Source organism: Anopheles coluzzii, chromosome 3, assembly GCF_943734685.1.
Source record: "Anopheles coluzzii chromosome 3, AcolN3, whole genome shotgun sequence".
Lineage (NCBI taxonomy): Eukaryota > Metazoa > Arthropoda > Insecta > Diptera > Culicidae > Anopheles > Anopheles coluzzii.
The window spans coordinates 75,629,766-75,648,437 of NC_064671.1; the positions used below are offsets into that span (position 1 = coordinate 75,629,766).

The following is an 18,672-nucleotide window of genomic DNA, read 5'->3' on the forward strand; positions in this document are numbered from 1 at the left end:
AAATCCGAATCCCACGATCGTTGAGACGAAAAAAGTTTCCATCCAATTTTTTGCTTTTTTGCTGTCCACTTTGCCTTTTTTTTTTTGCTGGCCATCCAAAATATTTTTCCGATTGCACAACAACAAACACTTGGAAAATTCTGCAAATTGTCACTCCTTGCCCTCCGTAAACACAGCCACAGTAAACCAACCTGGCCAACTGGAAAAGTCACCACCGAAGAGATTACACTCGCTCACTGGCGTAAAGACGCGAAACGGTTGACGCGCGAAACGTTGTGACGCAACGGCGACGTGCTAACGGTTCAAAGTCTCGACGCAATCTAACCGTCGACGGCGCGTGGCTGCTACTATTTGAATGAGCGCACTACTGGCTTGCTTTGTTATTTCTGTACCAACCGCGAGAGAGAGAGCGCGCGCGCTGCAATATGGCGCCGAGAGCAAACATGGTGTCGCGCTCTCAACATGGCGCCGTCGGAGGAGAGTGTACGCGCTCTCTTTTGTAATGCCGGGTGAGACGAACGAAAATAAACAAACCGTGTAATGTAACCACCGTCCAGCGGCATCGGTGGAAGATATAGGAAAGCGGAGAGGATCTGGTTCAAAAGTTGCTCGAAAAATGGTTCAAAAGTTTGTTCGGATCTGTTTGAGCTGCTGTTGCGTTAAGCCAATTTTTATCTACCACAAACACCGGCAAGCTGCTTTCGGATTGTTTGCATACACTTGGACTGTTTGCGAAGAGCATGTAAGTACAGTTTTGAGACGAGAGAGCATCGATTCCATTTTTTTTACTCTTTCATTTTTTTCTCTGAGATTGAGCGGGATCTGCTGAGCGGCGTAGAATCTGTGAGAAACGAAAGAGCGATGTAAACAAAACGCGCAATCAACAACACACACACTCTGTGTGTGGCGCAAAAACTGTGGATGCTGCTCGGAGACCGTGTCGGCCAGTGTTGCCAGCAAGTGGCAAAAAAGAATCCATATTAAATTTGATGATTTTTGCTATGGAACATTAGATTTGATTCACTTTTTCTCGTGCATACGATTTCATTTTATAGGTAAAGCAAAAAGTTGACAATTATTAGTTTTGTGATATTTTATAAATTATGTAAGAATATCATGTTTTTAATACTACAGGGTAGTTCTATTTATGGACATAAATCAGATAAAATATAAGTTTTACAAAGGAACATGTCAAGCATCCACAAAAATGAACTTAAACCACTGAAATATAAGATTTAACAACAATGTTTAAAAACTTTATAACTATACTGTACCATTAGTAGAGGCCAATATCGTATTGCCACGCCAGACAGCCTTCTGATAATTTACCCATTCGAGCAGTTTTCTGTCTGTCACAGAGTAATTTACAGAGTTTTCCAGGGTTTTCCAGGGGTTTCCATAGTTGTGGGACACTTCCTGGACTCTTTCTTATGTTAAATGAACTTCATATGATGGAAATTCAACTATATGGCACCCTTTTTGTGCAGGATCCTTAGAAATTCCTATTAGATTTGTCCAACAAGGACCAATATGGAGTCCAATTCCCATTAAATTAAGTTCATTACAGGTAAGAAAGAGTCTATTAAGTGTCCCACAGCTATGAGCACTTCTGAAAAACCCTGTAACAGCAATTTACAGGGTTGCCCACGATTTATTGCTCAGTTCCCATGATTTTTTTATGCGTTCCCACGATTTTTTGATCGTATACCATAGATTTTTAGTTCGTTCCCATAATTTATTGGTATTTTCCGATTGGATATCAATACAATTGGACCAAACAATTTTGGGAAACGGCCAAAAATCATGAGAACGCTCCAAAAAATATGGGAACCCACCAAAAATTGGGAAACCCTGTAAAGCGGTACGAAGTGATGTCATTTGTTTTCCTTCAAAGTTGGAAATAAAAACATAAAAAATGTTTTTTTAATGAAGCTTTAGCTGGAGAAGACGTCGACGGTATGTTAAACACCGTGTAATGTAATAGCCTTTATTAGTGCTAGTTCTAGAACACCTCCTCCAGGTGGAACGATTGTTCCAGTCGATTTTGTCTAAAAAAAACAACGTTGTAATCGTTTGTATGGCAAAATTAAAATGAAAAAATACAACAATAAAATTATAAAATAATTAATAAATTCCATTATATTACTCTTAAATTACCGGTAATATAGAGGGATAGCGGTAATTTATCCTCTATGTTGAGCTGGGTGGTATACAGTTGCGGATTACCTAGAGTCCTTGCAGTGGTTGCAAAGATTCAAGAGGAGTGCAGAGATGTAATATTCTCAAGCAAAGATTGGTTGATGGGTTAATGGTCTTAAGACCAGTATAATGAGTTTTTTTTCTAAACCTATGGGTCCTCTTTTTGACTTCAGTGGTCCCAGCCTTTAAATAAAATCGTAAGCAAAACGGCCGTCCTTAATAAACAATAAATTATTAATAAATTACTCACAAATGGAGACGCTTGGTGGCGCGTAAGTTATTATTCACTATTATTATTTTTATTTCACTTTTATCTATTAAATTCCACCTCTCTAGTTTAAATATTATTGTTAAAAAAAAATTAATCATCACTCAACGTTAGAACTGTCAAAATACAATAATTCCTTCAATGCGACAAATTCGACAAATGGTTCAAAACAGCATAATGACTGCGTTTCTTTTTTTTATTATTAAAGTGCCATTTCGATAATGACCAAACTATGTTCGGCACAGACCCCATGCTCCGAGGCCAATGCCCTTAAAGCCCCCTCCAACTGTACCGCTCAATTGCTCGACAGGTCATTAGTTTTCATGACACTCTAAGATGGGTGATAATATTTATCATTCCCTACCTTCACCTTCATAACAACTAATGCCGCAAAGTTTCTCCATACCGTTCGGGGCAAAAAAGGGCCTATAAACCTCGAGAAGTCTGCAGTTTGATTTCCCCGTTCCTCTCCACTGACCCCCCCGTAGTCACCATTTTGTAGCTATCAGAGCATTTCCTGAGCATTTCCGTCTTATACCGGATATATCAGCTTAGCTTTTGCGTAGCCACTATCTTGCGCATCATCAAGAGACGAAAGCTCTCACCAAGCTCCGCTGTCCCCCGTGCAAGCGGCACCATAGATTCCACACATCTTTTGTGCTGTGCGCCATCTCTATCTGTTAGTTAAGTTTCCGTCAGGAGAACAACAACAACAGCAACAAAAAGTATCCCACCATTTTTTGTCTCGATTGCAAGCGATTTCCCTTTGTTCTTGGATCATTACTCGCTAAGATGTGTGATGTGTGTGCGCCCGGTGTGTCGGGTGTATTGTCGCTCGTAAGAAGCAAGATTTCCCGTTTTATTTCCAATCGAACAAATGGCATCCTTTTCAGGGTTGCATTTGCAACCGATTACTGCTGGACTGCTTTGCTGTCGAGGGTGGATAGAAGAATTAGATTTAGCTTCAATCGAACGATGAAACGGTGCCTGAAATCTCGCTTCGGTGCGCTGTTGAGCGCGTTTGCCGCAATGGTGCTTTCTACAGCGTTCACTTAACGCCCGGGCGAATTGCTTCTCCTTTTGTGCTGAAGCATTAACACTCGCTAAAACGATATTGTAGAACGATCTGATTGTCAGCACTAACGGTATTGTTACGATCGTTGCCCATAGTAAGAAGGTAGTTTTGAATCGTTTTCGTTATGACTGATTTCGTCTTTCTAAATTTTAAATTATTCGATTGAATTAAAGCTTTTTTGGTTTACGTCTTCAAAATGAAGGAAAAACAGTTATACGAGGAGAAAACAGCGTTATGGTATCATTCTCAGGTCACTATTGAACAGTACAAGATTCGCAAGCTCATTGCGAGATGGTTTTAATAAGATTATAGCACTACGTATTAATATCATTCAAAGGGAAAAGCAAAGTATTGCTGCTTCCTATTCATTTTTCACACAAAAGCATTAAATCAACCCTATCATCCTCAGTCATTATCGATACCACTGTCTTTTACTGTTACTTTTCCCTTTTGGAGCTCTCTCTTCTCTAACCTGTAGCATACTCCATCGCCGTTCTATTAAATCAACTGTTCTTGAACAAAAAAAAATCATATATCTTTATCACTCTTCATTCTTCATTACAAATACAAGCACTCTCTCTCTCTCTCTCCCCCTGCACACATACACCCGAACGACAATAGATTAAGCAACAAAAACCACACCGGCACAAGGTACGCTTCCGTACCGCCGCTGCCCGGATGCAAACCGTAACCGACGCCTGGCGTGGCGGGGGTTTTCCTACTCATTACCAGCTTATCTGCAAACCGCAGCGCCTTTCCCGACATCATTATCACAGCATTACATATGCTGACGTGCCGGATGGGTGGCAGGACCGATGGGGCAGCAAAGTTTCCCTGAGTGTGTGTGCGCGCTTTTTTGTCTACCTCCCAGCACGTGGGATTTCTGTGCCGGAACATTCCGCGCAGGATTTGGTGCGGTGCGTCTCACCGGTGATGTGTGATATCCCCTGCATGTCTTTATCCCGGCGAAGGGCGAGATTTCAGGCGAACAAATCCTGAACAAACTACCAGGTGAGCGAAGTGATAACATATTCCATCTTTTCATTCAGTTCTCGCTTGCTCCCGGTCTCTCGCTCTCTTTGCTGCACTTTAATCCAGACTAACGAGAAGGCATGACCGACTTCGGTAGTTTCCTTTTGGACGAGAGTTTCGTTGTGTGTGTGCGTGTGTGTATGTGTTTTTTTTTTTGCACACCCGTAACCGTTTTCGTTGGTGATGAAGTGTTCACCTTCACTCAACACCTCAAACATCCCATAAAGCACGGTTGGTGCTTTCCACGCACCATTGCACAATTGGACGGACGACACTCGGTGTTAAGGTCGAAGTGGTGGTTAGGGTAATCGTTTAGTTGCGGAAATGCAAATAATGCATTGCTGGATTGGCTAGTTTTTGTTATCAATTGTCAATTTGTTTGAATAATGTACGAGCTTGATAATATAATTGTTACATTTTTTTAAAATAATTTTATTTAAATAATTTTCATTGATTTACATCATCTAAAGCGCCTGCGAGTAGGCAATATTTACTGCTAAGGCCTTTGCAATACATCTAATCTACTATATAGTATACATTTAGGCGCGCTTCATCTAAATCATGGATTTGCTAGGGTATATAGTAGTGAAAAGACGCTTTATGTAAGAAAAAAGATTATATTTTCAGTTCAATATTTATTTTCCTATTAATATATTTTCTAAATTATAAATTTTTATACTAAAACACAACTTTTTTGCAAAATAAAAATTCTATCACATTCCATAGTTCAGCGTTTCTCTAATAGTCAGTTCCCATGTCATCTCCCCGACGCAGCCCAGTGACCATATCCGACATATGCCACTGGGGAGGATAAAGCAGAAACTCCAACAACAATAACCCACGGGCTGCCAAGGGGAAAGCCTCCACCCCAAGCCGCCCCAAGCGAAGAATGGACTTGTGATAAGAATGAAAAATGATTCCTTCCGACTAAGCGAAAAACTTTACATGACGCATGCATGCTTGGCTTGGCCGTGGGCGGGGAGGGGGGGGGGCAAAGAGGGCAATGTAGAACACTATTGCTCTACCGCGTGAGCCCCGGGAGCGAAGAACTTACGGCGGCGAAAAAGAAACTCCCGCCCAAAGACGCAAAGAATGAACCATTAGACATCATAAATCCATCCACCCTGGGGGCACGGGACGATGAAGTGACGAAGCACGTGCCTGTGTTCGTGTTGACACATTTGTGCCAAATCGTACGGGACGGTTCTGTCGAACCGTGGGGTAGACTCCCCCACTGCGGATGGTTTAAAGCTGTGGTAGCGGCCCTGTCACGAGATGGGTTGCTTGTCGCTTTCGCCGTCAGCTGAAAGCATGCCTGTCGAAATGCATCAGCGTTCGGTTTGGTTGCAGGTTGGCGATGCACTGCACTGGTTTTGCAGTGACATTTAACCGGTGACATGAGAGGAGGAGGAAGGGGCAGAGAGGCTAAAAACTGGCACATATGCGAATTTTGTGAAGGTATGCATAGGCGATGCGTTAGCTAATGTGGGTACCAGTGGAAGAAAGCTGAGCTGGGAAAGAGGGGTAGCTTAGGTGAGCAACAATTCATTTTACGTTTCCAGGTCATGGTAGCAGAATTGATATGAGTTAAAAAAGGATGAAATGTTTATTAACATAGATTGCATAAATTTAGGCGCCGCTTTCACGATCGACAATAAGTAAATGGGTAGTTAATTTCGACAATTGCATATCATGTTTTAAAACAGAAAAAAACATCTGAAGAATCCACATTCATGACTAACACTTTTTTTAAATTAAGTATTTTGATGGTGTATAAAGCAAATTGGCAAAGGTTCCTTAACAGATATATATTCATTGAACCTTAAAGAATCATATTAGTGCATAATAACAACAACCATTAGTGAAATACATTGAAGATTCATCAATTTCCCATAAGTTGAGCGTATTACCCCATGCTCCCCAAATACTTTGCATAACTTTGGGCGTTTTGGCCGAAAAATAGGATTGATGCTTTTTTTGAAAAAGGGTTACCAATCTTCCACTACAAAAAATCATTACATGTACAGGTTGATCCATCGATAACCAAAGTATGTTTATTATTGTTTATTCATCTTCTTTTTATTGTTTGTTCATGTCCGTTTTTATTTTTTCTTACAATTTCTAATATCTAGCATTTTCTTGTATTTTAGCTTTTTGAGTTTAAAATTAAGGAATATCAATATTCTATAACTTCTTTACTACTAGCTTCATAGTACTCATGATAAGCAAGAAAAGGATTTCAAACTAACTTATAACGCATCCTAAAGCTTTAAAAACAATCTTAAGCTCTAACCTTAAAAATAAGCCTAGCATCGCACTCCTCATCACATGACACCGATAGATTACGTCCGCACGCGATTTCATTCCCACCCACAGCAGAAAGACGCCGAAATTTACACCGAGCATGCAAACTTTTAATTGTAACATTACCCGCCCAGCGTGTACCGTCCCCCTCCCAGGCCCTTGCGACTCGTATATCACCCTCCCGGTGACGCTCATTTCCATAATTGGACCATATATATTGTGCGATGATGTCCTACAACTTGCGCCATTACGCCACAGCGCCATCAGCCTGCGCCGCAGTCCCCAGTCGGCCAAAGGCTGACACGATGGAACAGATTTCCCGAAATTCTTCACCCTTGTAAACCGGTGCGCAGGGTTGTGCCAGGGCCGCCCCCGAAACATATCACATCGCACACCGCATCAAATCCTCCGGATTGGCGTGCCACAGCATTGCAGTCCGACGAGCAGCAATGGGCGGAAAGTCCTTAAGTGCAAATTTAATTCATCGTTCTCGGCGCGCCAATGGCCAAGCGTTCCGCGGGCATCGTGTTACCGGGCGATGTAACTTCATCGGTCCACCGTCAAACGGAATTTGGAGGACTGGTGGCACCACGGTGATCACCCATTTCGTCCGGCCCGGCCTAACGAGCGTTATTCGGGGAAACGATTTATTAAGATAATTTATGGCTGGGCTAGGAAGAGTGTGCGATATTTGAGTAACATAGGGAAGGAAAGAAAAGGCGAAAGAAAAGCCGCCCATCGTTCGCATAATGTGCATTCCAGCTTCTCGGACCATCGGAACCGATCTGAAGAAAATTCCGATTATCAATCGCTTTGTGCGCTCGTTTTCCACGGCTACGTTTGAAGGTGCAGCCAATGGTTCTTCGGCTCAATGCGTCTTGATAAAAGCGTCCTCTCTGCTGAAGATAGATGAAGACGATGTTCATTAGAATTCCAGCACAACGTGATGGTCCCCCTCGGGTAGATCCTGCCTCCGCTTTTAATTAGAGCATTGTCCTTGCCCAACTTCGACCGTCCCTGGTTAGTGAAGACATTTTTCAACACTTGCCCACCTAGACGACACTCAAAGGACGTCAAGCCAGGAATAAAATGCTTGGAGCTATAATTGTGTTTTCACTTCAGCTCTACGGGCCTTCAAGGGAAAGCGTTGTGTTTGAAAAGAATTTAATCCTATCGTTTACATTTCACCGATAACGATCATTGCAATTGGAAGGGACACAAATAGAGGTTTTTATTTTTTTCTTTCCTTCACATTTCTGCTTAGAACGCACCCGGAAGTGAATGATGCAAAGTTTGCTTGTACTGGTCAATAGATAAATGATCGGTTAGAGCTGAAGATAGTTTTCCCTGGCGACAGTGGGGAAGAAAAATAAATCATATCAAATGGTTGATTGATTCTTCCTATTAACTTACACCACAATTGCATCGGACCTGGGAAACACTTTCTGTAAACTATTTCCCACCAATCGAGACACCAACTTCAAAGAGATCGGTTCATGCCGGACCGGGTGTAAATTAGATTTAATACGAGATCAATCGACTTTTGAAAATAGTACAATTTACTTTGAACCGACACATGAAGCGATAGGGAATAGGGAAAAAGCTTTATTGATGATAGCAATCAATCAAAAAAAGAATCAATTCCATTGTAATTTATAACATTTGTGGGCATGTGTAATATGAATCTCTTCTTCACCTGTTCCTGGTTATATTGACGCCTACAAGTATGCAACGTGTGTGTTACATTGGTGTAGTAATCATTAACAACATTATTGTTTTCTATTTGTAACATCACTGCAATAGATTTTCAAATAAAAGAAGAATAAAGCTATTGAATAAATATTAATACTGATTATTATCATTTGATAAGGTCTGAATCGACAAATATAAGTACTATAATTTCCTACAAATACAAATAACTCCTAAAGATATGCAAGTAAATTAACTGCTTTCTTTCGATAGCTTCAGGGCGCAAACATTATAGAATCATAGTTAATTAACATTGTCAATACTAATTTAATACCATTTATTTCCTTTTCATTAGTGAGCAAAACAGAGAACAACTACAACAAAATACAATTCAAACATTATATACTTACTTACTTATACGACGCTACAACCGCCTTGCGGTCTTCGCCTGCCTCAGGAGTGTCCGAAACTGCTCACGGTCTCGCTCCTTCATCTGCCAGTCCGTTATCCCGGCCTCTCTCCTCGCCATCTTGCCACCTCAATTTGGGCCTACCACGACGCCTCTGTCCTTGAGGACGGCCTAAAAAGACTTTACGGGCTGGGTCGTCCGTTTTCATGCGTACAACATGGCTAGCCCACCGGAGCCTGGCGAGCTTGATACGCTGTATGAAAGTGAGGTCGCCGTACATCTCGTATATCTCATCATTATAGCGGCTCCTCCATAGTAGCATCTTCCTCTCGAACGCGGCTAAGAGGGTTTCGTCAGATTTGGACAGTTTCCATGTCTCAGAGGCGTATGTGAGTACCGGTGCTATATAGGTCCTATAGTCCCAGCTTCGTCAGTCGCGACAGGTTGTTGGAGGTGAATTGCTTTTTCTGGCTGTAGAATGACCGGTTGGCAGCCAGCATTCTTGCGCGCAACTCAGCTTCCATGCTATTGTCGTTGCTGACCTTTGACCCAAGATAGGTGAATTGTGGGACGACTTCAAAAGTGCGTTCACCTATCTGCACGGCACGCCTACGTAGATTCTGATTATTTATTGGTAGAGGCGCCGATGTTGCCATCATCAGTTTGGTCTTTGCCTCGTTTATCTGCAAACCGAGGCTCTCTGCCGCCTGCTCGATCCCTTGGTAGGTTTCTGCTACATAGGAGAGCCGCAAACCAATGATGTCTATATCATCTGCGTATGCCAGGATCTGGTATGCTAAGTTGACTTATAGAATAATTCAAACATTAAGTACATAAATATAACTTTAAACCATGCAAAGACATTCTACAAAATAAAATATATTTTAAACATAACATAAAAGGATCCATCTAAAAAGAACAACATATTTCGAAACAACTCAATCCTTTCAACAACTTCAAATGAAATAAATTTTGTAACTAAATTTTATTTTGAATTCTTCCTCCTATCATTGTTGGTGCAATGACTTCCTCGATGTTTTAATTACTTATTCAAATGTGGACGAAAACTAGGACGCTCTTGTTGAGATGTACCCATGACTGCACCGATTCCATTACGCTAGCTCAAATATGCATCGCTTAAGTGGTTGCAACCATTCCCAAAGACGAAGATAGCGAAAAGGTAAATAATTTTCCATTTAACACTTCACTCTGATGCAGTTGTTGTGTACGTCCTCCCACTTTCTATGGTATTTTCATTCGCTTGTGAGACCACGATTTGAGCAAAATTACGTTTAATAGCTGTACTTCCTGGCTTAAAAGGTGATAAACTGCTTTAAAAAAACAGCCTCTCCAACTAGGTGTTACGTACGAGTTAACTGCAAGTAAAAGGCATTAGTTAGAGTTGCTTTTACTTTGTCGATAGAAAAGAAGAGGAAAACAATACAACAAGTTCTATGCATAACTCATGAGCCACTAAACACGCGCCCGGTATAAATCAATAGACAACTTCTGGCGCAATAAAACCAGCAGGCTATTCCGGTGGATAGGAACGCTTTCGGCCAGGGCATATTCATCACCGGCCACCAGCGGCAAAGGGAACGCATCAATTATTCACAGCATAAGAACGGACTGTCTTAATTGCCCGTACTTACGACATCGGCATAACCATCGACATTGTCCCCGAAAATAGTTCGCACATAAACCATATGAACAGCGGCTCGGCTTGACGTTTAGTTTAGGTTTTTTTCTATAAGTCTTTCTCTATCTCTCTCACTCTCGCTTTTCTGTTTTGTTCTTCTCTCCCCAGCGGGAACCTGTTGTTGTGCGAGTCCGAGCAGGATAAATTGATGGCTCGAGGAAGCAAGTCACACACTGCGTGCACCGCCCGAGTCGAGATCGGTATCGTTTAGAGGATGAAAGGAAGTTTATGAACTCATTCTTGCCGTTTTTATTTTCCTCGCCCGGGGGGTGGGACTTGTGTTCCTGCTAGGAGTGCCTGTGTCGATGCTGCGTATGAAGTTTTACGGTCTAGTGTCTAGCATAAAATCAAATGACTTGCTAAAGCACTTTGTGCAGCGCAAAAATATTGAAACTGGCCTTTGAAAAAAGGGCATTCTTTGTTATGGATGAAATATTCAATCGAAGAAAGCTTAAAATGAGTTAATGTTGCTATATTGAGCTTAAGCTTTTTGTTGAATATGCATAAAATTTGCTGAGCAATAAAACAGCTCAAAAACATAATTTTTGTTCGTTTTTTTTCCTTATTTACCGTTGTTTGTACAAATGTTTCATTTATCAGTTTTTTTCTTGTTTCTGAATTTTTATTTCATTTCATCGCTGCACTTATATGTTTCTTTCAAATTACTTTTTTTTAAATAAAATAGCATTAGTTTCTGTTATTACTTTTTTCTTATGTCGTTTATCTCATACTTTTTAAGTTCTTTATCTTTACTATGTGTTCAATAATATTTTATTTATTTTTTATTTTCTTATTTCCTATTTTATTTATTTCCATTTATTTTATTTTCTACTTTTATTTCGTTCCTATTTCGGTAGTTTCCATCTCTTTTTTCTCTTCATTCCGTTCTCTTTTCTTTTTTATTCATCGTTGCATTTATGTGTTTTATACTAGACATTCTTACCCTTTGATGCATTAGTGCTGTCTATTTATTCAGTGGTTCTGTTTTGTATCAAATTAAAGAACTAATTTAAATAAAATTAACAATTTGTGTTATCTACTTTTATTTTTTATTGAGGTTATAGTTCATTAACAAGGTTTTTTATCCTAAAACAATGCTTTTGAAGAAATAAAAATTTATAAAATTTAATTTCACCTAACATCAATGTTCAAAACTTTTATAGCGCCATTTACAATGATAACGAACGTGAAATATGAACCCATTAAGTACTCGCGCAAAAACACTCGAATGTATTTCTGCAAACTCGATTTACTTCTGATGAAACATTTTTCTGCTCCGCCCCTTCCAGAGGACCCGGTTGCCAACAACGAACTCCCTTCCACTTTTTCCCCTACCGCTGATGCTCACTCTTAAGGACAATATCTGCTTTCATAATCTTTCCACCGACCATTCATCCTCATTTCGGTTCGCAAAGCGTGGTTTGCGTCCTTTTTTTGGCAGAACGCTGGGAGTTTGGTCGAAAACCGCACAGCTCCAAACTCAACCGAACGCTGCCGTTCCGATGATGTTGCGTGTGGTAAAGTGTACAGCGAGATTAATGAATTAACCTAAGACAAGCTGCTTACGCTGTGGGGGTGAGGAGTGAAAAATATGAACGCACTCGGTGGATGGTTCGTTAAAATGAAATACCGGAGAGAAAGAAGAGCACAAAAAACAGCAAACACAAGAATGAGCTGAAAATCGCAGAAAACGCAGCCACACAAGCACACACAAATTCCTAAACATACCATCAGCAAAGTCCGAAGCAAGCATGAAAAGTCCATTTATTTTCCTTCCACATAAACACTGGCGTACGGTTTTGCTTATCGACACTAAACCGACACCGGGAGCCGACCGAACCCGGGCATGGTGTGGCGTGGCAAAAAGCATATTTTAGAGATAATGTTTCGGTTTTTTTGGTGGCCGGTGCAACGAAAAATCTTCAGCCTGCCCTCGTCCCCGTTTGCCGACTCCGTTTTGGCCGTCAATAAATTACTGAATCAAGTTTAGTGCCAGAAATTAGGAAGAGCATCCTAATAAGCTTAAGTGAGGATCTGCCGTGCCGTGTGCTGCCCTATTATAGCGGACAAGGGATGTACTTTTAAAGTGATTTAATGACGAGTTGGTGGTGTGGATCTTGTTTCGTTGCCAGCCGCTCTTCACCCGAACTGGATACTAAATTTGATTTCCGTGCACTTTTTGGTTTTTGCTTTTCCGCTTCCTTGGCTTGAATGAAGCAATCAAGCATACGAAAGTTATTTGCCGTGTTCTTTTGGAGAGTAGGATGCGGCAACAATTAAGCTTGAAAAAAAAACAGGAACAATTATAAGGGAACGAGCTTTGCATGATAAAGCTATCAATTTGACGGGTTTTACGGGACTATTACCACGTGCTTTTAACCTTGCGAACGATCGGATTAGCCTGGCAAGACTTTTCTGATAACATATACATTCTATAGGAAAAACAGATGCTTGTTGCAAATTCTGGGGGAAATGGATAGTTTATGATTTTAAACATTACTACATGCTATAATATATCTGTTTTGCATTTATATTATTTTTATTTTATTAATTTGTAGCAAGTGATTGGCCGGAAGAGCTTTGGTCTTTGACATGATAGTGAGTCACAACAAAGAAAATTATCATTCTTAATTAAAAAAAGAAACAGAAGTTCGTCCAATGGAAAGATCATATGTTAAATTCAAAATTTTAGATAAGAAATTTCTCTTGTGACTAGATTATTAGCAACATTTCATTCTAAGTTCATTTCTTGGATGCATCAGATAAATTTAGAGTTTTTTTTACAGATTTCATTTTACTCCAATGCCCAATCATAAGTTGTTAAAAGTTGTCTTTACCTTCGACATGTTTGATACTAGATGAAGCTTCTACAGATTCAACATAACTACTTACCAGATTCTGCGAATCAGGATAGATTAGGAGATTGGAGTTTCAGCGTCAAACATACAATAACAGAACAAGGATTATATAAAAACTTCAAAATTCAAAATGCAACAAATATAGCACACACATCATACAAGTATCTCAAAAATGAATATTATAGAAAAACGTCATATGCTTTAGGCCTAAGGTGCTAATGAATTTGATAATGAATGCAAAGAAGCATCGATAATTGAAATAAAGGGCATCGACACAGCTGTAAAGGAAGGACAAAGGAAAGCAGAATACTACAATTAACTAAGCTTCGAGTGTGTACCCAAGTGACATTTGCTCGAAATTGTTTTCCCATATCTGCTCGATTAGTACTCGATACGCTTGAAATTGTGGATTTGTGTGTGATCAAGTGGGTTGAAAGCGCCAAAATTTGGTCCGTTCGTAAATTAGACGTTCCTATATCGATGGAAGAAGATGCCGTCGAGGTCATTTTTCATTAATAGCTATGGTTTCATTTCCTCATTTCCGAGTGAATGTAGAAGAAATTAACGAAAAAGCCGTATCACAGTTGATTTTAAAGAACTTTTTCTTAATTCCCTTAAACTGGTTGGGGGAAGTTTAAGGCTCCAGTTTAAAGGAATAAGCTCAAATTCCCGATTATTCGTGCTCGAAAATGTTAATTGGGTAGATACAAAAAAAACAGATATTGTAGTAACCAATCATTGAAAAAATTGCTTTTAAAGCGGTTTACTTTACAGGGTTTCGAATCATATAAGGGAATAGTTCAATCACTTTGGGGAATGTTGCAAATCGGTAGGGGAATATTGCATGCAAGCTGTGGATGTTTGCAATCACTTAGGGGAGTTTTGCAATCGATTAGGGGAATGTTGCAAGCGTACTGGGGAGCTGTCATCAGACGGTGGGTGCCGGTGTAAAAAGCTTCGAATTGATACCGATGATGTTTTTTTAAAAACATCGTTTGGAGTTGTTTTCGTGTGGGAGTCTGCTGTACACATAATAAACTAAAGAAATCCTGCTGCGGAGCCATAATGAAACATGATAAGTTAGTTAGATTGACGAAAATATTTTAAGGTATTTAAAGCGGCACCCACAGTCTGATGACAGCTCCACAGTACGCATGCAACATTCCCCTAATCGATTGCAAAACTCCCCTAAGTGATTGCAAACATCCACAGCTTGCTTGAAACATTCCCCTACCGATTTGCAACATTCCCCTAAGTGGTTGAACTATTCCCTTATATGATTCGAAACCCTGTAATATTTAATTGTCTTTAAAACATTTTAATTTCTGAAAGTTCCTATTTCGTGAAATATTGACAAAGATTAAACACCGACATGGAAACAAACCTCCCGCTTTAATGTTGGCCTATGTAACACAAACTCACTTAGCATTGATAGCAGCATCCGCGCATTGAATGCATGAAAAACGTATCAAATCAATCGACCCGTTTGTGGGACTTTTTCCTCGGTTAGGTCTGCGACAAATGAAAACGTACAAACCCTACCCCGACGCGGACCAGAATTTTGATTACACGTTTTCCATCATCCCGATGATGCTTTGTGGGCACAGGTTGATTCATCAATTTCTAAGGCAATATCCATCCACTTCCAAACTGAACGCAACTCACGGCGAAACGGCAGCAGCCCCGGTGACACACAGCACAACAAAAAGGAGGTCCTCCTTCATTTAGGATCAGGTTGAAAATTAATTTCACAAACGACACATCTCGTTTCGCTTTTCTCTCTCTCTCTCTCTCTCTCTTTTGCCCATTTTATTTCCTTTTGCCTTTTTTTTTGTGCTTCTCTTTTGATGCACTGGTCAGGCCTGGTCCCGGTGTAAGTTCAATAGATTCGAGCTTTGCTATCGTTCACTGAAATATACAAAATCGACCACAGAACGATTGGTACAAAAACACATCCAACCCCTCGGCTGACGGGCTGGCTGGCTGGCTGGTAGTTTTTGTATCTGTGGCTTGTTCCAAACACACACACACACTATTGGCAATAGGTTGGTGGCGGTTGGCAAAATTTGCCTGTTTGTTGTTTGCATTTCATTTTTCCATCCTTGCGCCGTCCGGCTCTTCGGTCCCATTGAAACGGGAGGGGCGCAAAGCGTATCCCTGAATTGGATTGCTTTCTATGGTTTCGATAACGATTGGGATAGGTTCGTGACGGGAATGTTTAAATATTTGTAAACCGTGTGCGTTCGTCCGGCCCCGCACGCCACCCGCTCGTCGCTTGTTGGCTGGTCGGATGAATAAAAAAGCCTAACGGATCCTCGCCCGACCTCGGCTGGATGATTTGGAAAATTACAATTGCGATTGAATGGGAACAGGGGAAACAGTGGGGTGGTTTTCTGTGCGTGTGTGTGTGTTTTGTGTTTGTAAGGCGGGAATGTCCTGTTAGTTTGGTTGGAGGAAAATAACCATCCCAGTAATCGATGGGCACGATTTGGACACTGTTTGGTGGCGTTCGGTTCACTTCTTGCGCGCTGGCGGGGCTTCAAAACGATAGAGGATTTAACATATGTAATGTTTAGTTGAAAAAATAAAATACAAAATACAAAATTGGTGGATCGCAGGCAAAACATTGTTATTACATTGTAAAGAATCCATATCAGTTTTGGACTGCAGATTTTGCATTGATTTTTGTTTTTAAAGTTTTTAGTGAGGACTTTTTACATTGAAATAGATAGATTTTTATGTTTGTAATTCTTGAAAGCGTTTATGGTACAAATTGGATTTCCATTTATTCTATTTCATTATTTTGTACCTCAAAAATCCGAGCGATCTAAGCAGAATTATGCTTTAGTTGTGAAACGCCTAAATGTATGCAATTTTTTTTTCAATTCATCATCGACCCTAGCCGTACTTACTAACCTCCTGAATGTATGCAATGTTATATTTTTGATCATTTTTAATGCAATAAGTAACAACAAATTATCATTTTGCCTTAATAGAGCTGCTTACGTGTCTAAAAGTATGCAATATATTACTTGTTCATATTTTAACAATTTTATGAGAAAAGAAAACCTCTAGGCGAAGCCAAAACCATCACAATTTTATAATTGTACAACGGAGGATATTTCTACCTAAAATCTGAAAATCATTAAATGATTTTATTATTAAAGTGTTAAAAAAAAAGTGTTTTAATGCATATTGCATACATTTCATTACTCGAAGTGCGCGGAGAAAAGGTGATTATATGTCAATGAACGACCACGTTTTAATACTTTATTTGCCTTTATTATTTTGAAGCACACTCAATCCGAAAAAGGTTTTAAATCAACGACCACTTCGAATGCACAAAAACTATTTTTTGTTCCATTTACGATTAAATTACCTTTCAATCCGCAATCCCTTGCTAACAGTGCTGGGACATACAATAGAGGTAGAAAGTTATTCCATCGCTCTCAAGCAATAATATCCTTCGTATCAGATGATGCATAAAACCGTCGGAAAACCATTTCCAAAACTCAACACTGAACGCTCGACAGCGTCCTGGTGGCATGAAATCCGTTCACCAAACCAGAATGCAAAGCTACAAATGTGTATTGTAGCATTATTTAAACCACAAAATAACTTCCGCTTCTACGAGAAAAAAAGAAAAAAAACACAAATCATCACCCAGTGCATACGCGTCACATACGAGCTCTTCCACAAATGACATGAAAATCTTCCGATGATGATCGTAACTACCGGATTTACTACGAGATAACGAAAGCCACTTCGGTTCAAGGGCGTAACCACTCGAATGTGACAGACCATGAAGTAGCGGAGAATGGTCATCATCCTTCCCTCTCTCTCTACGTGCCTCTCCTATACGGTGGATGAGGTCCTTTCGCTTACAATCACCGCTCCTGCGGCGTGAACGTGTAGAATGTGAGGTTCAAATTTGAGTTGAACAACCCACCGACAGATGTCGCATACCATCTCCCTTGTCCGGATATGCTAACCAAACTACTAGGTCCAGACAGCTCCAAAGGGAAGCAGAAGAAGAGCAAGACAAACACTTTCGAAGCGAGTTGCAGCAACGCGACACGTACCAGGTTTTTTCGGTACCCATCCAATTTGGTGCGCCATTCGTACCGCTTTTCGGTCGGCTGGCTGGGTTGGAGCAGGTTGTTGTGTGTTTATTTTTTGTTTTCTACCTTTTCACACATCATCCTTTCTGTTTTCCCTGAGCAAATGTCCAACCGTTTTTCATAGGGATGCAGCGAGACAGTAATGGACACCGTACTTGGGGGGGGCAGCTCGGAAAAGCTACAGCACGGTCAACAAAAGCTGAAGCTGCAGTCGGTGTGGGTTAATTTAAAATGTATGCTCCAGTACGCTTACACATTCTTCAGCTTAAAGTTTACTTTTACACACCCCTCTCCCTTCCTTTTTTTTGCCTTACTGCTCACCACCATATTCGGTTGTCAATGTCTCCCCATGCGTTTCAGGGACACATTGCAATCGAGTCCGTTTTCGTAAGTATCATCCACCAGCTCGTGGTTGTGTTGCTGCTACCGTTTGACGTGAAGAGAAGATTTATCCCCTTTTGTCACAGGGCGAGACAACGAGACAGTCTTATTAATTTTCTATCTTTTCCTTCCCTCTTGCGTTTGTTTTTGTTTTTTTGTTGCAAATGGTGAAAAATTCCAATTAAAAAACGTTACCCACTGTCCCCGTGCCTGTCCGTCGGTTTCGGGACAGGAATGAAGCGAATGAAGTGATTGCTCCTTCCTCCCCAAAATCATGACAGTACCAGCAGCTTCGGTAAGTGTCAAAAGTAATACTAATTCCATCCCAACCATTAACCCTCCTCGGAAAACGAAGAAGGCAGCCGGCAGGGGGACAATAATCACCCACCAAGCTGTACGCAATGTCTCCTTTCCAGCAGCTCATCCCACTACTATTGCAGCTTTCCTTTCTGGTTTGACACTGCCAGCGGCAACCGAGTCCGTTGAATGGATGAATGGAATGGAAAATTATTACCATCATCACCCACACCACCACCGAACACGGGATCAACAACGCCACCGTTTTGGGCTGATTTCATCTCAAACAACCTCAAACCTGCCGCCTGCCATTCATCAAGCGGGAAGCAATATTTGTGCA

The 18,672-nt window shown here is 40.6% G+C and overlaps 1 protein-coding gene across 3 annotated transcripts in view; it reads right to left on the reverse strand.

Moving 5' to 3' along the window:
• The window catches only part of LOC120955076 (Ig-like and fibronectin type-III domain-containing protein 1), a 117,751-nt gene extending 117,413 nt beyond the window's left edge, over positions 1-338 (reverse strand). For all 3 annotated transcript variants that reach the window (XM_049609430.1, XM_040375578.2, XM_040375577.2), the window contains exon 1: positions 192-338. The gene's annotated coding sequence lies outside the window, so the exon portion shown is untranslated. The remainder of the gene's footprint in view (positions 1-191) is intronic.
• Positions 339-18,672: the final 18,334 nt, after the last annotated feature.